This window comes from Periplaneta americana, chromosome 11, assembly GCF_040183065.1.
Source record: "Periplaneta americana isolate PAMFEO1 chromosome 11, P.americana_PAMFEO1_priV1, whole genome shotgun sequence".
In the NCBI taxonomy this organism is placed as follows: Eukaryota; Metazoa; Arthropoda; class Insecta; order Blattodea; family Blattidae; genus Periplaneta; species Periplaneta americana.
In genome coordinates, this window is record NC_091127.1 from 50,628,863 (window position 1) to 50,651,515 (window position 22,653).

The 22,653-nt window shown below is 34.9% G+C and overlaps 1 protein-coding gene across 1 annotated transcript in view; it reads right to left on the reverse strand.

The window, feature by feature from the left end:
- Nucleotides 1–22,653, reverse strand: part of LOC138708518 (secreted protein C-like) — a 1,615,872-nt gene that overhangs the window by 1,390,924 nt on the left and 202,295 nt on the right. The window lies entirely within an intron of this gene.

The window sequence follows — 22,653 nt, forward strand, 5'->3', positions numbered from 1 at the left end:
TCTGTCAGGTTAAAAATATTTAAATCTGTTCTGATCTCTTCATTATATTTCTTGTCTAATAATGTATAGCCTGCTATTGAACGTACGAACTTCATTTCAGATACCTCTATTCTTCTTTTATTTGATCTGTTGTGTCCAATTTTCGCAGGCGTATGTCAGCATTGGTACTGCCATTGTTTTATAAAATTTTAGCTGTGTGGATTTTAGTGTTTTATTTTTCAACGTTCTTCTTATTGTTCCGCACATGTTATAAAATCTATTTAATTTTATGTTTATATCGTTCTTTTGACAGTAAGATGCGTTGAATCCTAGATAGTTGAAGTTATTTACCTGCTCTATTAATTTGTTATTGATCAATATTTTGCATTTTTTATGATTTGTACCTTCGAAAGCCATTGCTTTGGTTTTCTTCTCACGTACTATTTGATATTTTCACATTATTACCACAGGATATATTAATTGCTACTTTACGCTGTATTTAACAGAATTTTTACTTTAAAGCTCATTACCCAATTTTGACTTACACCACTTTTGCTCTGAACGGCTCATATACACACATCTATACTAATAATAAATCTGTAGCCGAAATGTTTCTGGTAATTTTCGATTTTCCAAAAATAATTGGTCCTAACATATATAATTAACCACTCTGAAACCGAAAATCGCTTTTTTGAAATTTTTGTTTGTATGTCTGTCTGTCTGTATGTTTGTTACCTTTTCACGCGATAATGGCTGAACGGATTTCGATGAAAACTGGAATATAAATTAAGTTCGTTGTAACTTAGATTTTAGGTTATATGGCATTCAAAAGTACAAATCGAAATATCTCGCTTATTATTGATTTTTGTGAAAAATATTACATAACAAAAGTTTCTTTAAAAATAATTTGCGATAAGTTTTATACCTTGAAAAAGTTTGATAGGACTGATATTTAATGAGATAAATGAGTTTTAAAATTAAAATAACTGCCATCTAAGGCCGTGTAATGAATTAAAAAACAAATGACTTCGTCTATAAGGGGCCTTGGACAGCAACAATCGAAAGCTATTAAACATAGCCTACAGACAATGTTTCTGTGTTTGTATGAAGTAATATCAGAAGCTAAATTAACCGATTTGTATAATTAATTATTATTTCACCATTGGAAAGTGTAGTTTCTCTAGATGGACATAATGCTATAATGTTATTACAGTAATGTCTGAGTAAATCGAGGACAGGTAAGATTAAAATAGCTTCTTATGCACAGAAAATTTGATAGGCTATTTTGTACATTCGTTTTCTGTATTTCTTAAAATAATATTTAAGTACACTCATTTCAATCTCAGAGAATTAACGAACAACGAGAGTGTACTGATTTAGTATGCAGTAATAGTACGTTAGCTTAGCAATCCATTATTTTATAATTCAAATTTTAACTATGCTCAATTGAATCGTGTTAAAATACATAAAATATATGCAACAAATGCAATGCAAAACAAATTGGGTAATGAGCGAAGCAGATTACCTTGCGCTGTTGTAAAAGTTGTTCCCTGGATCAAACGTCCTATTTCAATTATGTAATTACTTCATATTTACTTCTAACAGGTGCAGCGGAGCGCACGGGTACAGCTAGTTATTAATAAAACTGTTTAAAACTGGCATGACATATAATTTGTTTTCAAATCATTTCTATGTAATAAAACATGTTATGCTCAACCATGCCGAAATGTAGTAATTATAAACCTGGTAGCAGTCCTTTAATGCATGTCATTAAAGTACACATACTCATTAAAGTACAGGTATTCAGCCAATGACAAGTCAGCTTTGTACCGTTATAAAACCGCAAGTATCAATTATTCTCGGATATGCAATCGAAAGAGAATTAGCGAAAAGTCACGGAGGCTGGAAATCCAATACTGTCGCAGAAGGTTATGCTCTGTTACTATAATAATTAGCGTTAATTGTAAATGATATTCAAATAAATTCAATTTGTCATCTTTTTTTTCAATGTCTAATTTAATTTCAATGTTATATCAAAGTTAATATTTAGTTTACTCTGTCGGTTCTTATAGGCTATCAAGGTCAATGTGGACATCTGTTCCTCGGAAAAAATCAATACTTTCGCGTCTGCGCACATCTCACAATTTACGAGGTATTGCTCAAGGTCAGTTAGATACAAATAAAATGAATAATTTCAAGTTAGAAATATGGTCGAGCATAAAAAGTCGTATGAAACTCGCCTATAATGGTAATTAAGAAGCTCGTATGAAAATTATGAAATTCGCTTGCGCTCGTTTCATAAACATCCATACTCGCTTCTTAATTACTATCATTATAGGCTCGTTGCATAATGTACTATTATAAAATTTCAAGCTAAAAGTCTTTCAAAATAATAAACATCTTATAACATCAAGAGATGCAAATAGTGTGTTTATCACTTTGAATGACTTTTAGCTTGAAATTTTATAAAATGTTTTATTATATAGAAATGATTTGGAAACAAATTTTATGTCATGTTGGTTTTAAACAGTTTTATTAATAATATATATATGTATGTATGTATGTATGTATGTATGTATGTATGTATTTCTGTATTTCACCTATGTTCAATTGGTCTATTTTGTATTTCCACCTGAAGATGATTTTTAAAAAATCGAAAATATTTGTGGATATATAATGATCTGAAACTTAAAACCAGAAAATTGTTTTCTGTGTTAATCGATAACTTGTTGACTGAAATTAAAAACAATTCTTTTATATTTTTACAAACTTTTATTTAATATAGTGAGTATTGTAACAGTTTCGAGATACGGTATGTAATAAGAAAGTATACTCTAATTAAAGCCCCCTGTTTGTGTCAGTACAAACATCTAAATAATGATATTTCCTTTTTTAAAATTGTTTAGTTCACTTTGATAGACTTAGGAAAAGTAGTAAATCTTCCACGACACACAATATTTTTAGTTTTGGAGCGTAATCCTGTAGACTGTGAAGTTTGAACCGAAACGATCCTGACTTATTTACAAGCTAATACCTTGACGCAAGCCCAGACGTTCGATATTTCATATTCCGCGGCTGTCAGGAATCAGGCTGAAGGATTGAATTTTCCCCCACAGAGCCATTGAGAAGCGTCTTATAAAAATTCCTTACCCACAAAAGCCGTTCTTCCGCAGAGACGCTGGGATATCTGTCAGCTGTAGCTCGCGAATGATGACAAATGGTTTGACAGATATTTGGAATGAACCAAGCCTTGTCTCTCCAGAAAAGATATGCAACTGTTCCTTCTGCTCTAATTGTACCACTTAAAATTTTTCAACGTTGGAATGAAAGGGGATTGGGGGAGAGGAAAAAGATTGTTTGTTTGTTTTTTTAGAAACGAACTCGGCGCTCAAGTTTAAAAAAAGGCATTTAAGTGTGGAAGAACAGATGCTAGAGGTGAAATTCTGAGTCTGAGTGATGAGGGAAAAAAAGTATTACTTTGCTTGATGGAAATAATTTAGTAGGTACAGTCAAGAACAGCTCAACCGACAGAACTTGAACCCATTTCGTTTTTATGTACAATAGCCTGCCTTGTTCTTAATTTTTCCACTCGGTTTAAAAGTAGCAAACAACATTATTGTAAACAATATGGATTACATCATTTGGCATGCTAGGTCTTCATATCGAAATAAGAACATCAGAGACTCATTGTGGAAAGCCATCTCGATTCTAAGAATGGTTTTCGTCTAGAAATGTGCTTCTGTCAATACCGATAATAATAACAATAATAATAATAATAGTAATAATAATAATAATAATACCGATAATAATAATAATACCGATAATAATAATAATAATAATAATAATAATAATAATAATAATAATGGTTTATTTTAACTGGCAGAGTTAAGGCCATTTGGCCTTCTCTTCCACTCAACCAATATGATAGAAAATTACTACAATGCTATGAATATAACATAATTAATACAATACAATACAATTCAAAGCAATACAATACTACAATACAAGACAATATAATACATAATTAATATAATACAATGACAATTCTTTTCATCTTCACAACACCAATAAAATAATTATGTAATAATAGAGTAGTAATAATAATAACAATAATAATAATAATAGTCATGCCTAAATTAAATTAAATTATTAAACTCGATCACAATTATAACTTCAATTTGACTGCGCCCGTAAGAAATCGTTTAGCCTTTTCTTGAAAGTGGTTATTGTCTGGCAGCCCCTAATCTTCTGAGGAAGAGAATTCCATTCACGGGGGACTGAGACAGTAAAAGAGGATGAATAGTGGGATGTTCTATGGGCAGGAATTGCTAGGATTTAGCTCTCCTGTGACCTGGAGTTTAGATTGTGATTGGAGGATAAGTAGTTAAACCGGGAACGAAGATAATTTGGAGTAGAAGTGTGGAGAACTCGAAACAGAAGAGAGAGCGAATGAAGTGTTCTACGGTTATTAAGTTGCAGCAAGGATAAAGATTTGAACGAGGGTGTAATGTGGTCAAATTTGTGAGCATTACTGATGAATCTGACAAACATATTGTGCACACGCTGCAGCTTGTTCGAAAGGTCAGTTGTCAAGTCTGTAAGTATTACGTCGCAATAGCCAAACAGTGGTAGTACGAGGGTTTGCACTAAAGTGTGTTTTAATCTGGCGGGAGGAAGTTTCTGAATGGGTTAAGAGAATGCATGGTATAGCACACTCTCTTGGATATTTCCTTTATTTGGCATAAGCCAATGGTAAACAGAAAAAAGACGTATACGAATGCGAAGTAATCCGCGTATCTCGTAGACATACGTAAGCAAGAGAGGGTGTGAAGATCGTTTGCAAAAGAATCAGTGCTAAACATGTTATTAATTGTTCTAGGAAAAAAAATGTGTTTCACAAAATGGGATGCTCTTTCTCATTAGCACAACGAATATTTTTTAAGTTTCTAACATTTCACTTCCTTTACCATGTTTGGAATTATATTACCGTTTATGTTTATTTTGTTGAAATATTGTTCAGAAAATATCCAGTTGTCACGAATGTTATATTTTTACTATTTTATGACTTTTGCCAACTATTATTATTAGAATCAATTTTGATGATCAGTATCATTTTACAAAAAAAATGTTGAATAAAATCTATTATTATTGCAGAAAATAAAGAAAAGATTGTCGTGATTGTTACAAGATTTGTGAACTCACTTCACACCTTATTAACAGAGTATAAAACTCAGGTCTCTGCCTCAAGCAAAAGAAATTCATTCATAGTGTCCATGTGAAAGTTATGCACATCTCATAACATCCAATTAGTTCACAAAAAATAATCGGTAAATATTTTATAGCTATTTCTTCCATGTCACGGATATTACACATATTTTTCACGCATATTACAGATGAGTTAATGTCCTTCACTTTACCAGTTTCAAAACAACTGTGATATTTCCAAGTCAAAATATTTAATTTAACTGTAAGATTAAAATTGTTATTAACCCAAATTACTGAAATTATATGGCAGAAAGAATAGAATACTGATTAAAATGTTCCTTGATCCTGAACGTCTGGAATTAACAGTGCAGACTCTCAAAATATTTCTTCAACAATGGCGTCTTGAAAAACATACATTAACTGCTGATCCTTCTATGAGTAAATGCTGCAAACGTTAGCGAAAAAGAACAGTACCTATAACCGTAGATCATAACCCAGAGTGCTCGGCCTAATAGGTTTTGACGGTAACAACTTTTGTCAGGTTTACTATGCTGCCATCTAGTTACACAAGGAGTTAGGTCATAACTCCCATTTAGCTGCATCAGCGACTGTACTGCCATCTCGTGTTCGTTTACGGCGGTCGGGTGGCAATCCTGTCGGTTTTTCTCTTCAAAGTATTACCGATTTTAACATAGGGATGATCTATCTATCTGATGATCTATATATATATATATATATATATATATATATATATATATATATATATGCTATTACCTAGTCAAGACCACTTAGATTCAATGTCCAGTTACTTGTAAAATAGTTTCGTTTTGTAAATAAAACATTACAATATTTAAATTTAGAGTCTTACCTATGTCTTACACTAATAATGGGCAAATATTTCTAAAAAAATTTCATCCGGAATGGCTGTTTTAAATATCTGACTGTAGGAAAAGTGTAATTTATAGATATTTCAGAAAATTATTCTCTTTATTTATTAATATTTGTTCACATAGAAGAATAATAGGCCTACTTATAATACATTTCATTTAAAACTTTTAAAGAGATTTAAACAGAAATAAAGCTATCTGCTGCATTGTAAATTGTAATACTACAATAAATTATATATTTATCAATTAATATTAATGAAACTATTGATCTGTAACATGCGCAAACAAAAGGTATATTCTAATTTATTTTAAAGACAGCGTTGCTATAATGGAATGAAAAAAAAAACAGTGCATATTTCATTTTCGATCTGATTAGTGAAAAATATGTACCGATATTTAAAGTGATTCAGCTCTCGTAAAAGAGTAAGTCAGAGAACGTGTTAGATACAATATTCTGTATGTGTGGTTAAAACTTCTAATATTCGCAATCCACATTAGGCGTACGCAATTCGTGATTATCTAATTATCTTCAAATTTTATTGAAAATAAAATTTCATTACAACAAAGTAGTTTCCTAATAAAAGCTGTAACATATTTGTATGAAAGTAATTAGCCTAATTATTATCATTCCGTTCTCATAAAATCACGTTTTCGTTTTTAATTCGATTATCCAATGACGTTTCAACAACGTCGATGTATATCGATGGAATTTGTGATAGCGAGATGGTAATATGGCTGCTGAGGCTATATTCATCGTGAAATTGCCTGACATTAGCCTTACAATTGGGAGAAACGTTGGAAGAAACCCCACCCCAAAGAAGATTTAAATCCTTCTAAATTTCGAGGCACGAGTCTTCCTTCCTAATCCCAAAAAACTAACTGGTGGCTCCACAAATATTTTCCATATCTATGTCATTATGATGTTGATGTTTAGTTTATTATTTAACGACGTTGTACCAACTAATAGGTTATTAAGTGTCGATGGGATTGGTGATAGTGAGATGAGGCCCAGGATTCGCCATAAATTACCCGACATTCGCCTTACAGTTGGCGAAACCCCTGGAAAAACCCAACCAGGTAATCAGCCCAAGAGAGAATCGAACCCACGACCGAACGCAACTCTGGATCGGCAGACAAACGCATCAGGCGACTGAGCTACGCCGGTGGCTGTGAAGATGATGATGATTATGATAATAATTATTATTATTATTATTATTATTATTATTAGTATTATTATTATTATTATTATAGTGCGTATCTTTGGCGACACTTCATCTTAATTGTAAATTCGTTACACTGCACAGAATAATTGAATCACTAAATACGAAAAGGGAATAAGTCACCTTCAGTTAGTTTTGAGAAAAACACAACTTCTGCACACAACGAAAGTATAAACAAATTGCATCGAAAATATTTCTATGTACCAATCATAACTACATAACATATTTATTAAAAAAAAACATGTAAAAGGCAAGAGTTAAAGATATCCCTGTCACAGGCCATGGAGGTACTTGGGGGGGCATGGAGGTACAGCCCCATGCTTTCCATGACCTCGGCATAGAATGAGGTGGTGTGGTCGGCACCACGCTCTGACCGCCTTTTATCTGCGGGAAAGACCCGGCACTAAATTTTTTTATAGGAGGCTGAGTGAACCTCGGGGCCGTTCTGGAAGTTTGACAACGAGAAAAATCCCGTCACCACTTGGGATTCAACCCCGGACCTTCCAGTCCTTAGCTAGCTGAGCTACCCGGCCGCCTAAAAAACATGTGTATCTCTCAATTTATCCTGGCCTATAGAAACAATTTTTGTGTGTGGACTTGTTGATACCTCACGAAATATATTGCAAAAAAATATTAAACAAAATGTATCATTATCTCTACTATGAAAAGCTTTATTGTATGCCAATCATGAACAATAGTAGATATAGCACATAGAAACAATGAAAACTGTCGGTTATTACATAAACACCTGACTTTAGCCATTTTTATTCAATTTTTCTTGTAGTGATGACTGTTTACAACACATTTCTTGCGTTTTGCAGGACTTGAAGAAACATTACTTTCATCGTTTGATGCCATTTTACTTTTATTATTTTTCCTCTAGATGACAGGAACAACAAACTTGAATTTATTGTGAGAAGAGAACAAGTCGTGGACTTAGCTCCTTTTCAAAGTGTATATGAAAATTAAAGGGTTGACATCTGGACTAAGGATGAAAGAGCATACCTAAATTAGTATGACTACAGTCTTCACTCATTTTTGCCAAAACTCGGACTATTCCCTTTTCAGGTTTAGTGATCTAATTCTGCAAAGGAAAACGAAATCAATGCTGGATACGTATGAAGTCTGATTCAATGGATTCCATTATATTTGTTGCTGAAGGGTACGTGAAAGATTAATTTTGATTGAATGGGCCGTCGTCGGATTACAACTAAAACAAGTACTGTCGTATAGCATTAAAAATTAAAACGTGTTTGCTGTAACCTAACCCGAACCTGCAATCGGCTTTCCAAGTTAAAAATTGTCAGAGTAATATTTATTGCAGCTAAAATCAAAAAGCAATTCCAAATTGTGGAATTAGATAAATATGCGATATAATTTTTATGCTAAAAGCATAGATGTGGACGAGCGCGTTATGTGACTAATCTGAAAGGTTCGGATTATTTGTGTTTTGTTTCCACGAAATATGTTAGCGCTTTTCAACAACACCCTCTGGCATTGTTGAAATTACGGTAATGTTCCGTTGACAATTGGCCCGGCCTGATCTCTACCGTAGGCAATGCTATCGGACAGCTCTAGCTTAACAGATGGAGAGTTTAGTAGTGACCTCAAAACATAAACCTCGCTGGAAGCGAAGGGACTATTTTTATATTGTCATCACGCGAAAGGAAAATATTGTGATTCTTCCAAATATCTACTCGTATTACAAGACGCACAGGAATACAATTTTTCAGCTTCCGCATTACTTAAATATGTTTTTTACTTGGTTATTTAACGACTCTGTATCAACTACGAGGTTATTTAGCGTCGATGGATTGGTGATAGCCAAATGATATTTGGCGAGATGAGGCCGAGGATTCGCCATAGATTACCTGACATTTGTCTTATGGTTGGGGAAAACCTCGGAAAAAATCCAACCAGGTAATCAGCCCAAGCGGGAATCGAACTTGCGTCCGAACGAAACTTCGGATCGGCAGGCAAGCGCCTTAGCCGACTGAGCTACGCCAGTGGTTCTTAAATATGGTTTTCGGCTTGTAGTTCCGCCTGTATGCAGTTGTTAGGCCTACAGCTCGGAAGGATTTTATCCATATTGACAAAATGCGGGTTAATTCGTTCGAGAATGTGGCACTTGAAACATAGTATTTATTTTTACTGCAAAACTAATGCGTCATTATCTAAAAGTAATTGAAACTGTCTTTTCATCCAAAATTTGGTCAGACGATAAGTAGTAACATGAGCTGCTGCCAGGAAATAAAAAGGAGGACAACAATGGCAAAGGAAACTTTTAATAGAAAAAGGAGAAAGGATGAAACTAGTGAAGTGCTTTATGTGAAGTGTAGCATTGTATTGATCAGAAACGAAGTGAAATGAAGCAACTAGAAGCATTTGAAATGTGGATATGGAGAAGGATGAGACATGTGAAATTGACAGACAGAATAAGAATTGAAGATGTGTGGGAAAGAGTGGGTGAAGAAAGAATGATACTGAAATTGATTAGAAAGAGAAAAAAGAATTGTTTAGTTGAGAAGAATCTGCCTACTGAAGGATGCATTGGAAGAAATGGTGAATGGGAGAAGAGTTTGGTCCAGAAGAAGATATGAGATGATAGATGGCATTAAGATATATGGATCATAAGCAAAGACTAAGAGGAACGCAGAAATAGGAAAGAATGGAGATTGCTGGGTTTGCTGTCCCCTTGGGCAGAACACTTGTATACAGTATATTAAATGTAAGGGTTTTAACTTTTTAAAATCAAATTCACTAAATTCAATTATGTAACTTTTTTAAACATGCAGCCCGTCTTTCAAGTGCAAATATATATCTTATAGGGTGGAAGTAAAAATCCTTGCAGACTGAAAGACTATAGAGTACACGTAAATGAATAGAAAACCTATAATTACATTCTGTGATTAAATGCACTGTTAATTAGAAAATTAAATTTCAAGTTTCAGCAGTCCGGCAACATCGTCACTGAAACACTTTACTCGTATACAGATGTAAGAGGTCAAAAACTCCGTGAGTCTCCGTACGTAAGCTGCCAAGACGTTGCCATGCATTCACTTCGTTTAATGGTTTGAATTTAGGGGGTTTTAAAATAAAATTTACACGAAAACCGTGCACGCTATTGAAATACGCCAGAGGGATAAATTATTTTTTATTAGATTGCCTATCGATATGAACAAAAATCACGATCCTACTCACAATAGTTACGAATAAGAGACTGTTAAACATTTGGTAAAAGAACTTTTTTCTGAAAAAAAAAAAACTATGAACTTTCCACCAATATATTATAATTTTTTGTTACATACATGAGCTATTCGCTCTGGAAATCTGCAAGGCTATTTTACTTCCACCCTGTGTGTATGTAAATGGTAAAGTAGCCATCAATGGACCACCAAACGATTTCTTATTTTATCGAAAAAAGGCAATGCCTTGAAAGTCCTTTCACAGCTTGAATATTACATTACTATTAAGGGATAATAAAATGAAGTTTCAGGACTATATCCTACTTATATCTGATTAAAGTTGAGCTTATTTAAAATTCGGCTATTGGTTCAATGAGGGCAACAGGGTTCTGTGAATGGAGCATCATGTTCCATGAATAGGCCAAAAGAAAAAAATTTAAAAATACCTCAAAATAATATGAACAAATGACAAATCATAACATTGAAGAAACATAGATTCGATTAATTGATGTTGAACTTACTTTTAATCCAATTTTAATCGTATTTTGAAATTGAAAATCATGAAAAACACAGTCCTTGTCATTTCAATATTGGAAATTGTTTTTTTTTTAATTAGCTAATTTAGTAGTTAAAATATTAGCATACAAATTTAAATTAAAGACAGCAACATAATTATGTGATTGTATATATATAAAATTATTTTCTGCAGTGTGAGATTATTCTGATACTTTAAATAAAACAGTCTTTCTTTTCAGGAGACACATGCCACACATAGTATTTCTTTTGACTCCGCCTAACATTTTGCACAAGCTTCATGTACCCATTTCCTGCAAGACATACCTCGAATCATATTTTCCTCGATGGTTTCTTTAGACATGAAACAAAACCAGGAATCTTGATTTTGATTGCTTCCTGAAGGGAATTGGTTTCCATGAATGATCCATTTTAAAATGCAGTCCATTCATGGGAACTCTAGCTGGTCCATCCATAGCAACTTCGCCATTTTCTAATCACACTTCAATAGCGCTGAAGAGGTTATATAAAATGTATGAATATACAACTAAAAAGGAAGCAGATAGAACACTGCTTCCAGCTATATATGTCATTTCAGTAATTAATATCATTAAGCCAATGAGCTCTGTACTTAAAGTTACTTTAAAATTACAGTAAAAATAACAAAAACCTATCTGAGCTTCTTGTTCAGCCCGCGTGTTTGCTGTTGCCACCAAAGACAACTCAGGAGCGGGAGGGAATCTTAAGGTGACGTTTCACGCATACGCAGTCAATATGACCAGAATATGGCAACGGTCCATTGAAAGCAACGGTTCATCGATGGCTACTCTCCCCTATACATACACACATTCTTTATAGACGACATTAAGAAATATGGATCATATTTGCGGAGACTAAGAGGGAGACAGAAAATAGAAAAGATTGGAGAATTCTGGATTTTCAGTGAAAGACTTGCTCCTGGGCAGAACACAATGAATGAATATATTCTTTAACCCCTAAAACTAAAGAAAAAAAATGTTTTACAAGCAACTTCAAATTAATGTAACTATGAAAATATTGAGAATAGGACCCATGTTTATGTGACTTTTTTGCTCAAAATGTCTTCGTAAATATGTTCCATAAGTGGCGGTATCTGCGAGTGAATCATCTTCTATATACTTCTAATTACTCTCAACATGTACGTTCCATACCTAACGTGGTTACCTTAACCCCACACCAACTTGCCAAAACTATAAAATCGAATTGCTAGAGAAACCCTGACGTGATTGGAATAGTACTGTTCGCCAGGGTGGTACACGTGCACAAAGTCAGATAAACGACAAAGAAGGTCTTGCTCTATAAATCTCAGAGTCCCGACCTGAAAGCACCAAATCGATCTATATACTTTATGCTACGCACAAAACTGGCAGGCAGTTCATGCTGACCTCAGTGTGTTTACGACGACACAGTACGAGCCAGGTTGTGCGAGATCCAATAGCGTTCACGTCACTGTAGTTGTAAGAAACCTGATAGTAAGCTCCTAGATCACATGCAGAATAGCCGGTAAGTGTTGTGCTATGCGGATACTCACACCAACCCTCCATATGTATGCCACCCGCAACACAACCCACAACTATAAAATAACGGCGTCCGCGGGAGTCGTAAATTGTGCGTACGGTAGAAGCACCGTATAGCTGCTACATCCACACTGAAATGATAAACCAGGCTGAGCCTCCTCCAATCATATCGTAACTCCTCTGTTCACGATAAAGTGACCTTTCCACAAAGCCAGACCTCGCCATATACCAGAATATATCGCGAAGTGAGAATACAGAGTCTATGTTTCTCGCAGTCAATTTTATCTCAAAAGAAACTCTCCTCATATTTTTACACTCATACAATAAGCTTTCTACCCATATTACCTAGCAACTGAGATGCTGGAAGACCTTATTTCCTACAAGGAAGCAAGACTTACAAAAAAACTTATAATCGAAATATTAATCCGACTCCCATTTCAGTAAAATATTTACCAGCTTTTATCTTGACTATTACAGGCTTCGAGACTTTGGACCCGATACAATAAGTTTATTGTGCTTGTACTATAAGTTGTTGACTCGCTGCAGGTAGTGAAAGGTAGAGATGTGTTGAGGTAACAACGTTGCTATTTAGAATAGAGTACGGTAGTATGGGGAAACACACACATATTATGTACATTCTGAAAGTAAATATACATTACACAATGACAATGTGAAGAGCATATGAAAAGCATTTATTCTCCTATCTTTTATAAGCATTTGTGCTTAATTATACACATTGTTAATGGTGGAAATAAACATGTATCAATTTTAATTTCTTCATTTATCCTATTGGTCATATTTAAGAAGTGTAGTTACAGTACCGAATTGCAATGTACTACAAGATACATTTTCAGTGTCTCAAACGTAAATCTTTTTCGGTTATCTGCCAAACACAGTTTGTACAGGGAAAACTGCGCTCTACGTCGCATGACGTGACAGGAGCAAAACGAAAAACATGACATCATTGCAGTCTCTAAGAGACAGTCCTTTATTCTCGGATGAATCTTTGTCCACTAATTTGCTGTTTATATTACACAATGTTCTATATACATTATTTTTACATAATATTGATTTCTACTTCTGTTATACACTTTCAGTAACCGATGTACTTGTTGTCTCCTTAATTCTTTGTATCATTTCCTCAATTAATGTTAGGGCTTCCGGCATCTCTTGCTCTGACTTTTCTAACCGTGTAATAGTTTCAGACACAGTTTGAAAATAGGTTTATATGAAAACTAAATTATTCGTCAGAACCTTCAAATCCAGAGCGTTTTCCTTTGCGTATTTGTTGACATTCATACTACAGCACCCCCACCCACTGTTCGTTTTACCACTATACTCAGTACGCCGTTATGCTGATTTCCTACTCAACAGCTCTATTGGGTCCGAAGTCTCGAAGCCTATTACACTTTTACTACGTACAATACTTTTGATCAATAAAACGGTACGAAACGACGTCTTTCAACCAATCATGGCTGCTTATCTCACAATTTTATCGCGTCCCTGGTATTTGTTTATTTTATCACAACCCTAGCATTTGTTTCTTTGTTTGCCAACATTTCAAACTGCACTGGTCTGGACGTCAAAAAACAGTAAAAATTACAAACCACTCCAGTCGATGCACAGCACTTTCAAATATGATTCGCATTGGCATTCAAGAACAAGAATTAATAAAGATCACTGGTCATATATGAAGAGCACTATTCGGAAATTCTGAATAAGTTGAGGGATACACCATGTACATCACCGAGTTCACTTCTTTTACGCACACGTCCAATATAACATCAACTGAACCAGCAACCACTAAAACATTCAAATTTGAAAATTGTACCTACTTTCTATAATTGTTTCTTTTAAAATTATTCATGTTTATTTTTTTATTTCATCATCGTTAATTAAAACGTTTCTTGTTTATTTCATCATCCCTAACTAAAACTTTTCTAACACTTGTTTATATTATTTAGGTTATGTTTGTTATAGCTTCTGCTATATGATATTATGGTTAGTCACGTATCAGAGATTGTTAAATACTAAGATTTATTGAAAATCATCTGTCAAGTGACGTTGATTACTGGGATCCGGATGATTGAAGTGGAATGCAAATGTTTTAATAAAAATGAAACTGAATCAACAAAGCCTTCTTGACTAGTAACCGTCCACAGAGTTCAATGAAGATTCCGTAGTTGGCAAAACTGATAACAAGAAAACATAATCATAAAACACTACTGCCATCTAGCGTAATGTTGAGATGGTACAATAATACATTATTAAAGACAGTTGTATTTTCGTAAGCCAATTAATATTTTATTGTATTGGAGTACTTTGTTACTTCTAATTTTCATATACTTTCTTCTAATCGTGTAATAGTTAATAAAATCCCACTCGAGTTTAGATTTTCTCTAGATAAATCAAAACCTCTAATGAGATTACTGTTGATAATCCATGTTGAATCTTTCGTACACTACTTTTAACAGTTACGACAGTTTCTGCATTGGACAGACAGGCAGATCATTCCAAACTCGATACAAAGTACACAATAAAGCAATAACCAGAGGACAAAATACATCTACATATGCCGAACACATAACTAATGCTAACCACACATACAATAACATAAATACAGACATGGAAATCCTACACATACAACCCAAAAACCAAAAACTCAACACACTAGAACAATATGAAATATACAGACACACTAAAACACACACTAATCAAATTCTCAACATACACATCAATTTAAGAACACACACACTATTTGACACAACTCTTCATCACATGAACGCACCCACACAACAGACATCGAAGTTGAGATAGCGCCGAGATCTAGTAGGCTCTGAGAATGGTGTCAAGTAACACCGAAACAGCTGTAGGCCACACATGCTTACATAATTAACACGAGTAAGATCGCCATTTAATCAATTATTTAGCTTTTATCTGTTATTTTGTAAGCAAATACACAGTGTCCCGCTTAGAGAGATCGAGAAATAAGTGCTAATTTCAAATATAAATAATGGTTTTGTAACATAACTTTTTGTACAACTTGATGTAAAAATTTTCCGGGTTTCGGAGAATGGTCAGTGCAACTCGATGTGTGTGCTTCGAGCTACCCTGAAGACATCCAACCTTCTGCCAAGTGTTCCATAACATTTGTGGAGTGATTGGCGCAACTGCATTTATAATGCGTTGTCTCAGTTTTTCCAAAGTGTCAACTGTACCACATTGGTACACAATATTCGTCATAAAGCGTCAGAAAGACGTCTAGGCCGTCAAGTCTGGTGACCTAGGTGGCCAGACAAGTGTTCTTGTTGCTCAAAAACCGATCCTGGGGGAGTTGATCAATAACAAAAGGTCTGAACATGTCCAGATACACATTCCCTTTGATTGTTACCTCGATGAAAGAGAATGGTCCAATGACGGAATGTTTTACTGAATGGCGCCAGGCTTGTTTCCACGATAAACATTAGGGCGCATGGACATGAACATGCAAATGTTTTTAAACAATTGGTGCATAAACTTGGACAGGTTCTGTACCTTGTCATGTGTAAATCAAGACAATATCTTCATCTGATTTTAAATGGTGAGCATTTATTTCTCGATCCCTATAAGGGTAACACGGTGTATAATAGTCTCGAAAAATCTTTTAAGATGTATATTCAAGGCACTACACATGATTTCAATAATGTAATTTTGATAATGAATTTCTAATGTTCCTGAAATAATAATACTTAATTATGGCTTTTAAGGAGCCCGCAGGTTCATTGCCGCCCTCACATAAGTCTGCCATCGGTCTTTATCCTGAGCAAGATTAATCCAGTCTCTATCATATCCCACGTCTCTCAAATCCATTTTTATATTATCCTTCCGTCTACATCTCGGCCCCCCAAAGGTCTTTTTCCCTCCGGTCTCCCAACTAACACTCTATATACATTACTGGATTCCCCATACGTGCTACATACATATCCTGCTCATATCAAACGTCTGGATTTAATGTTCCTAATTATGTCAGGTAAAGAATACAATGCTTGGAGTTCTGTGTTGTGTAACTTTCTCTATTCTCCTGTAACTTCATCACTCTGAGACCCAAATATTTTCCTAAGCACCTTATTCTTAAACATCCATAACTTTTGTTCCTATCTAAAAGTTGAGTCCAATTTTCACAACCATACAGAATAACCGGTAATATAACCGTTTTAAAAACTCTAACTCTTAGCTTTTTTGATACCAGATTAAATGACAAAAGCTTCTCAACCGAATAATAACAGGCATTTCCCATATTTATTCCGCGTTTAATTTCCTCTCGAGTGTCATTTATATTTGTTACTGTTGCTGTTGCTCCAAGATATTTCCAATTTTTATATTTCCATTTCGTACAGTAATGTGGTCACGAGACATAATCATACACTTTGTCTTTTCGGTATTTCATTTAAGCCTATCTCTTTACTTGCTTCAAGTAAAACTGAACTAGCACCACCACCACCACCAATAATAATAGTAATAGTAATAATAATAATAATAATAATAATAATAATAATAATAATAATAATAATAGTATGATGTCAAATAATAATGTCTAATTAAAATATTACTATTAATAATAATAATAATAATAATAATAATAATAATAATAATAATAAACTAATAATTTATTTGCCAGAGATTAATACATAGAACCTCAAAATGGCATTGTCAGTTATACATTGAAAAATAAGGAACATCAATCTCAAACTCAAAAAATTCATGAGTACTATAGGCCTAGAAACGCGTTACAGAATTAGCCATTCTTGTATAACCTGCTTAAAAATTCTGTGTGGTAGATCTCTTAATGATACAGGCAATTTATTAAAAAATGTAATTCAATTAATAAAACATGGGTAAATAATTTGTTTAATGTCAATATTTAGGGCACCTAATGTAATTTACAAACTGTATGATTTAAGTTAGTTTGCTTCTATATCATTTGCAGTTGATGATGATGATGACGATGTATTAGGATTCGATTAAAAATATCTATTGAAAAATCGTTACCATAAAGAACATAATTTCTCTGAAGAGGTTTTGGGTGATGATAATTTCAATCGTTCTTTTGTAATCCAATATTTATAACGAATATTGGAAATTTGAGTGAATGGTAAAAAGTGAAGAAAATTACTTTTATGGATAACTTCATTAAGATTACAGAAAAGGCACGTAGGATACTTTGCTATAGCAACTGTGTGTAAAAGTCTAAAAAAACAAGTGTTGCTGCGGGTGTGACAATTATCTACCAACATACGTGTCAGATAAAAATAGACAAATGTCCGGCAGCTTTCGCATTAATGCGTCTCACAAGACTACCACACGAAAAAGACCAAAACTGGGGCACATTTTGCCTTGTAACGCCAGTTCGAGTACTAAAATAAGCTTATCATATAATGACATGTTTACAATTGCCCACTCGAAAGATTAATAGAAAAGTAAAAACCGCACGGCCTATTAGCATACATCATGGAAAGATTATGATAATGATAATGATAATGATAATGATAATGATGATGATGATGATGACCAGGCTTTGATAAGGAAAGAATTTTTTTATCTATGGTCTTGTGATTACCTTTTTACCAGGGGTTTGCGGATGAAAACTCGGCTGAAAACGATGAGTTTATAAAGGTCCGGAAAAAATTATCTACTGTTTCTCACTCGCGTTGAATTTATAGATTGAATAACCTCTGTAGTTGATGGCGTCGTCAAATACACAACCACCACCACCACTGCTATGTTTAGAGAACTTCAAATAACAGAAAAAAAATCGTGTGTATGTTAATACAATATTTATTCGAAGAAAGATCCTGTAGAGAACAACCACTGTTTGGACTGACCTACATTTTAATTACTGCTACAAAATTAATTCAGGCTCATTATACACCGCATTACGAATAGAAGACTGAAGATTCGTTAACTCGTTAATTTAATTTATTGAAGTTAAACTTGTCACAAAGAGTTCAAAATTGAGTTAAAATTCTGCAAATGCACCTGAAATTCCCAGAGAGAGAAATTTCACTAATCTATCCTTTAAATTAAACTCTGCAGTGAATTGTGTTGTATCATCTCTGTAAAGATAGCAGCTTACAGCGCTTAAACTCTACTCCATCATCATCATCATCATCATCCCAAGGATTAAACTGTTTAATCCAACGTTTTACAAGTCTATCAATACCAACGTTTTAAAAGTCTTCTTGGTCTAAAACAGTCTTGGAGAACTGGGCGACAATTGTGGCATTGCGTCACTCGTCGGAATGCATCACTCACCCCTTCTTTCCATTCCTACGTCATTCACTTGATAAGGGAGGGGATTTGTATTCAGTGTCTGTCTTATATGATTGCGTACGGACCACAGATACGTCATTCAACGCCGGTGGACTGTGGATGGGGAACCAACGCTTTCTTCATGCTTTCCACCCCTCTCACGCCAGTTCTGTATTGCTGGCCTCAAAGATAGAATTCTTTGTGAAATACGGGAGTCATCCAATCTATTGATCTGTTCCAGCCAATTATTTTTTGTGGTGAGCTATTTTCCCCCATAATTGAGATATATTTAGTTCCTGTCTGTCTTCGTTCCTCCTTTTGCCCAATTCTGTGTCTTAGGCATTTCATTTCTGCAGCTTCAATTCTTGATTCTTGTTTCTTTTTTAATGTCTAAAATTGAGGCGTCCGAGATCAAAATGGGTTATGTTATCCAAAGAGAATTTTAAGAAAAGCGCAAAAATTTCCTACATCTGATTTATGTACTGATTTTTTCTATGCATTTTACACATCTAACATAAATCATTTTGAAACTAAACCTTTCAATGTGCAAAGTTTTCAACCCAAACTTACCAATGATGTCAATAACTCTTTTTCTTAAAAAAAAAGTCACATAGCCCGTTTTGATCTCTGGCGCCTGAATTCAGAATCATACAGAAATATCGGAACCGTCATTATTTTATAAAATTTCAATTGGATTTATTTTCTTGTTTTATTCAATTTCCTTCCAATTGTTCCACATAACTAAATTAATTTATTTTATTGTTAAAATCTTTATCATTTGCAAAAATAGATAATTGGAGCGTGTGAACCCAGAACGCGAGCAGGCCATTTTTATGAAAGGACTGGGCTAGTTTTTTTTTTATCTACCGTTCTAGAGACTAAGTTAGTTTTCAAGTGACATGCACAATAACACAAACTTTTAGACAAAGATTAGCGTTGTTTTGGAAGAAAGAAAGCTTAAAATATGACAGAGGTCTAAAAAATCATAATTATATACGTATAAGTCGTAAAAGTTTCCTAATAGACAGAGCGAGTTTTGGGATCACAATCTTCAATTTTATCCTAGACAACACTGTCCGTCAAATTTTCATATAAGGAATTGTTCTTATTTTTTATCCAGGGGCACGCTCACGCGTTTTCCAAACATACTTATGACTCATCCTGTATACATCGTTAATATGTTTATGTTATGCTCTGGATCTTCATGGTCACCCAGACTACCGGGCGGATGTACTTGTTTTGGAATTAATAAAAACAATTAATTTGAATAAGAGAATAACGATACAATATAAAGGGAGAACAGAAGCATAAATGAGTAACATATAGCACGTATCAAAACGTCACGTCAATCCTTAAGGTGGTGATTGAGGGCCTTATTTGCAACAAAAAAACCTAATATACTTTTTAATATCCATCCCCGTTTCCGAGTGACACGAATATCACGTACCGTATTTATCCCCATTTGATTCCACATCTAATGGACTTGTCTGCTTGAGAGAAAATAGGCTAATTGTCAGTTGTTTAGAGCAGATGCCCAAAATATCCCCCTCGCGCACGAACACACGCTTCGGCACGCCGTCTGACCTCTCGTTGCACATTATGCAATTCGTGCTGGTGTGTCTTCATTGCAGCCGTGTTAATCTTCGCAACTAGCTCTTTCTTACTTCATGCTTCCCCAGAGAAAGTAGTCCATGGTGTTAGATCTGGGGACCGGGATGGTCAGGCAACAGGATCACCCCTTCAAATCCATCTACCTGGAAAATGGTGATCTAACCATTGGCGTACTGGAAGCCTGAAATGTGTTGGAGCACCGTCTAGTTCATACCATAAATGTCGTCGTGACTGTAAAGGCATATCGTCTAACATCGGTGTAACCACATTTTTCCGAAATTCAGGTAATCTTCACCTCTCACTCTGACCTCAATGATGAATGGGACAATTATTGTATCACCCAGGATACTTGCTCAAACATTTACACGGAACCTGCGCTGGAATGAGGCGGAACGAGTTACAGACCCAACATCATTGGACTTCTTTCTCTGGGGCTTCTAAATGTTAAATGTTATGTTTTATTTAACGACACTTGCAACTGCAGAGGTTATATCAGCGTCGCCTTGGGCATGGAAGGCCAGCGCTATACCGACTCACCAACCAGGTCGACTCTGGGGCTGCATGAAGGAGAAATTGAACCAAATGGATTTAGCAAGCAGGGAAGATCTCGTTGGAAAGATTAACACGGTTGCAATGGAGATACACCAGCACGGATTGGATAATGTGCAGCGAGAGATCAGACGGCGTGCTGGCGTCCGAGAGGGGAACTTTTGAGCATCAGCTCTAGACAACTGGCAATTAGCCTACCTTCTCTCAAGAAGACAGGTCCATTAGGTGTGGAATCAAATGAGGATAGATACGGTACGTGATATTCATGTAACTCGGAAACGGAGAAGAATATTGAAAAAGTGTATAAGGATTTTTTGTTGAAAATAATGTCTTGAATCGTCTCCTTAAGGATTGACCTGACCTTTGATACACCTTGTATAGATATCGGTACACAGTTCATCTCATATTTACCTTAAATTTAATGATTTGTTCATTTAAATTCAAATATAGCAGTTGACAATATTGAAAACAGTCGATTGGTACCGTACTGATTGGTAAACTCGATGAAGACAGGGGTATGTGGGGCAAGCATTCTAGATATCTGGCTGAAATAAGAGACTTAACACGTGAAACGAGCGCTGGGTTGACACGAGAACGCGGCGTTGTAGTCTGCTAACTACGAATTCCGGAGTCACACAACAATTCCAAATGCAACATATTCGTCGTTATGCAAATGTCTGCGGGAGGTAACGTTTTGTATCAGGAGTCTGCGGTTCAGGAGAGGTAAACATTCCACAGCAGCAGCAGCCTCTCCCCGTCTTCATAAAAGCTATGTGCAACATATCGGTAACCTGACGTTGCTGGCACAAACGACCCGGCGGTACATTGCATGCGGCTTCACTTCATAGCCCGGCTTCGAAATAGCAGTTATTTCAGCACCGAGTGTTTTTAACGATATCAAAACATGGGTGCAAGTCATAATGTTTAACCTCTTCTTTTACAACCGAAACAGGCCAAAAGCATTCTTGCTACGTGTAACACGAGCTATTCCGAATATTGTTATAGGATTTAACTGCTTGTGGTGATGTGCACTTTTGTCGGCGATTGAAAAATAGAGTAGTCGGTTGAAATACAGACAGTGTAAACCAGAAGTTTGAGGAGGGAGACGGGTGAAATTTTGGTCATTTTCAGTCAAAAATAACTTTTCATTTTCTTGTGAAAACTGAATCAACAGTATGTCATTTATATGTTGAGCTAATTTCAATGCTCTACTGCGCTCGAAAGCATAAAAATTACGCAGTATGATGTGATGTGTGATGTGATATATGATATATATTTGAAGTCAACATTTACATCCCATGTAACGTGGATCTCAGAATTTTGTATTCGCAGCCTCAATTACATTCATTACAGATATACGTTTTGTAGACGCTCTTATAATTTAACTTTCGACCCCATTTAATTTGATCAGTATTCCTACCTTTAAAACTTAACTACTTAATTTAAATTATTCAAAATTGACACTTTTATAACTCTGTTTTTAATTTTCAGTTAACTTTTATCGAACACACACTGTATCTAATAATACTTGTTACTAAAATATGCTACACCATTGTCCAATATGTTGGTTATTATGTCTGTTTCATGTCTACATTCCATTTTCAGATCTCACTAATGTTCTACATATTATACTTGGCTATCCTAGCTAGCCTCCTCCACC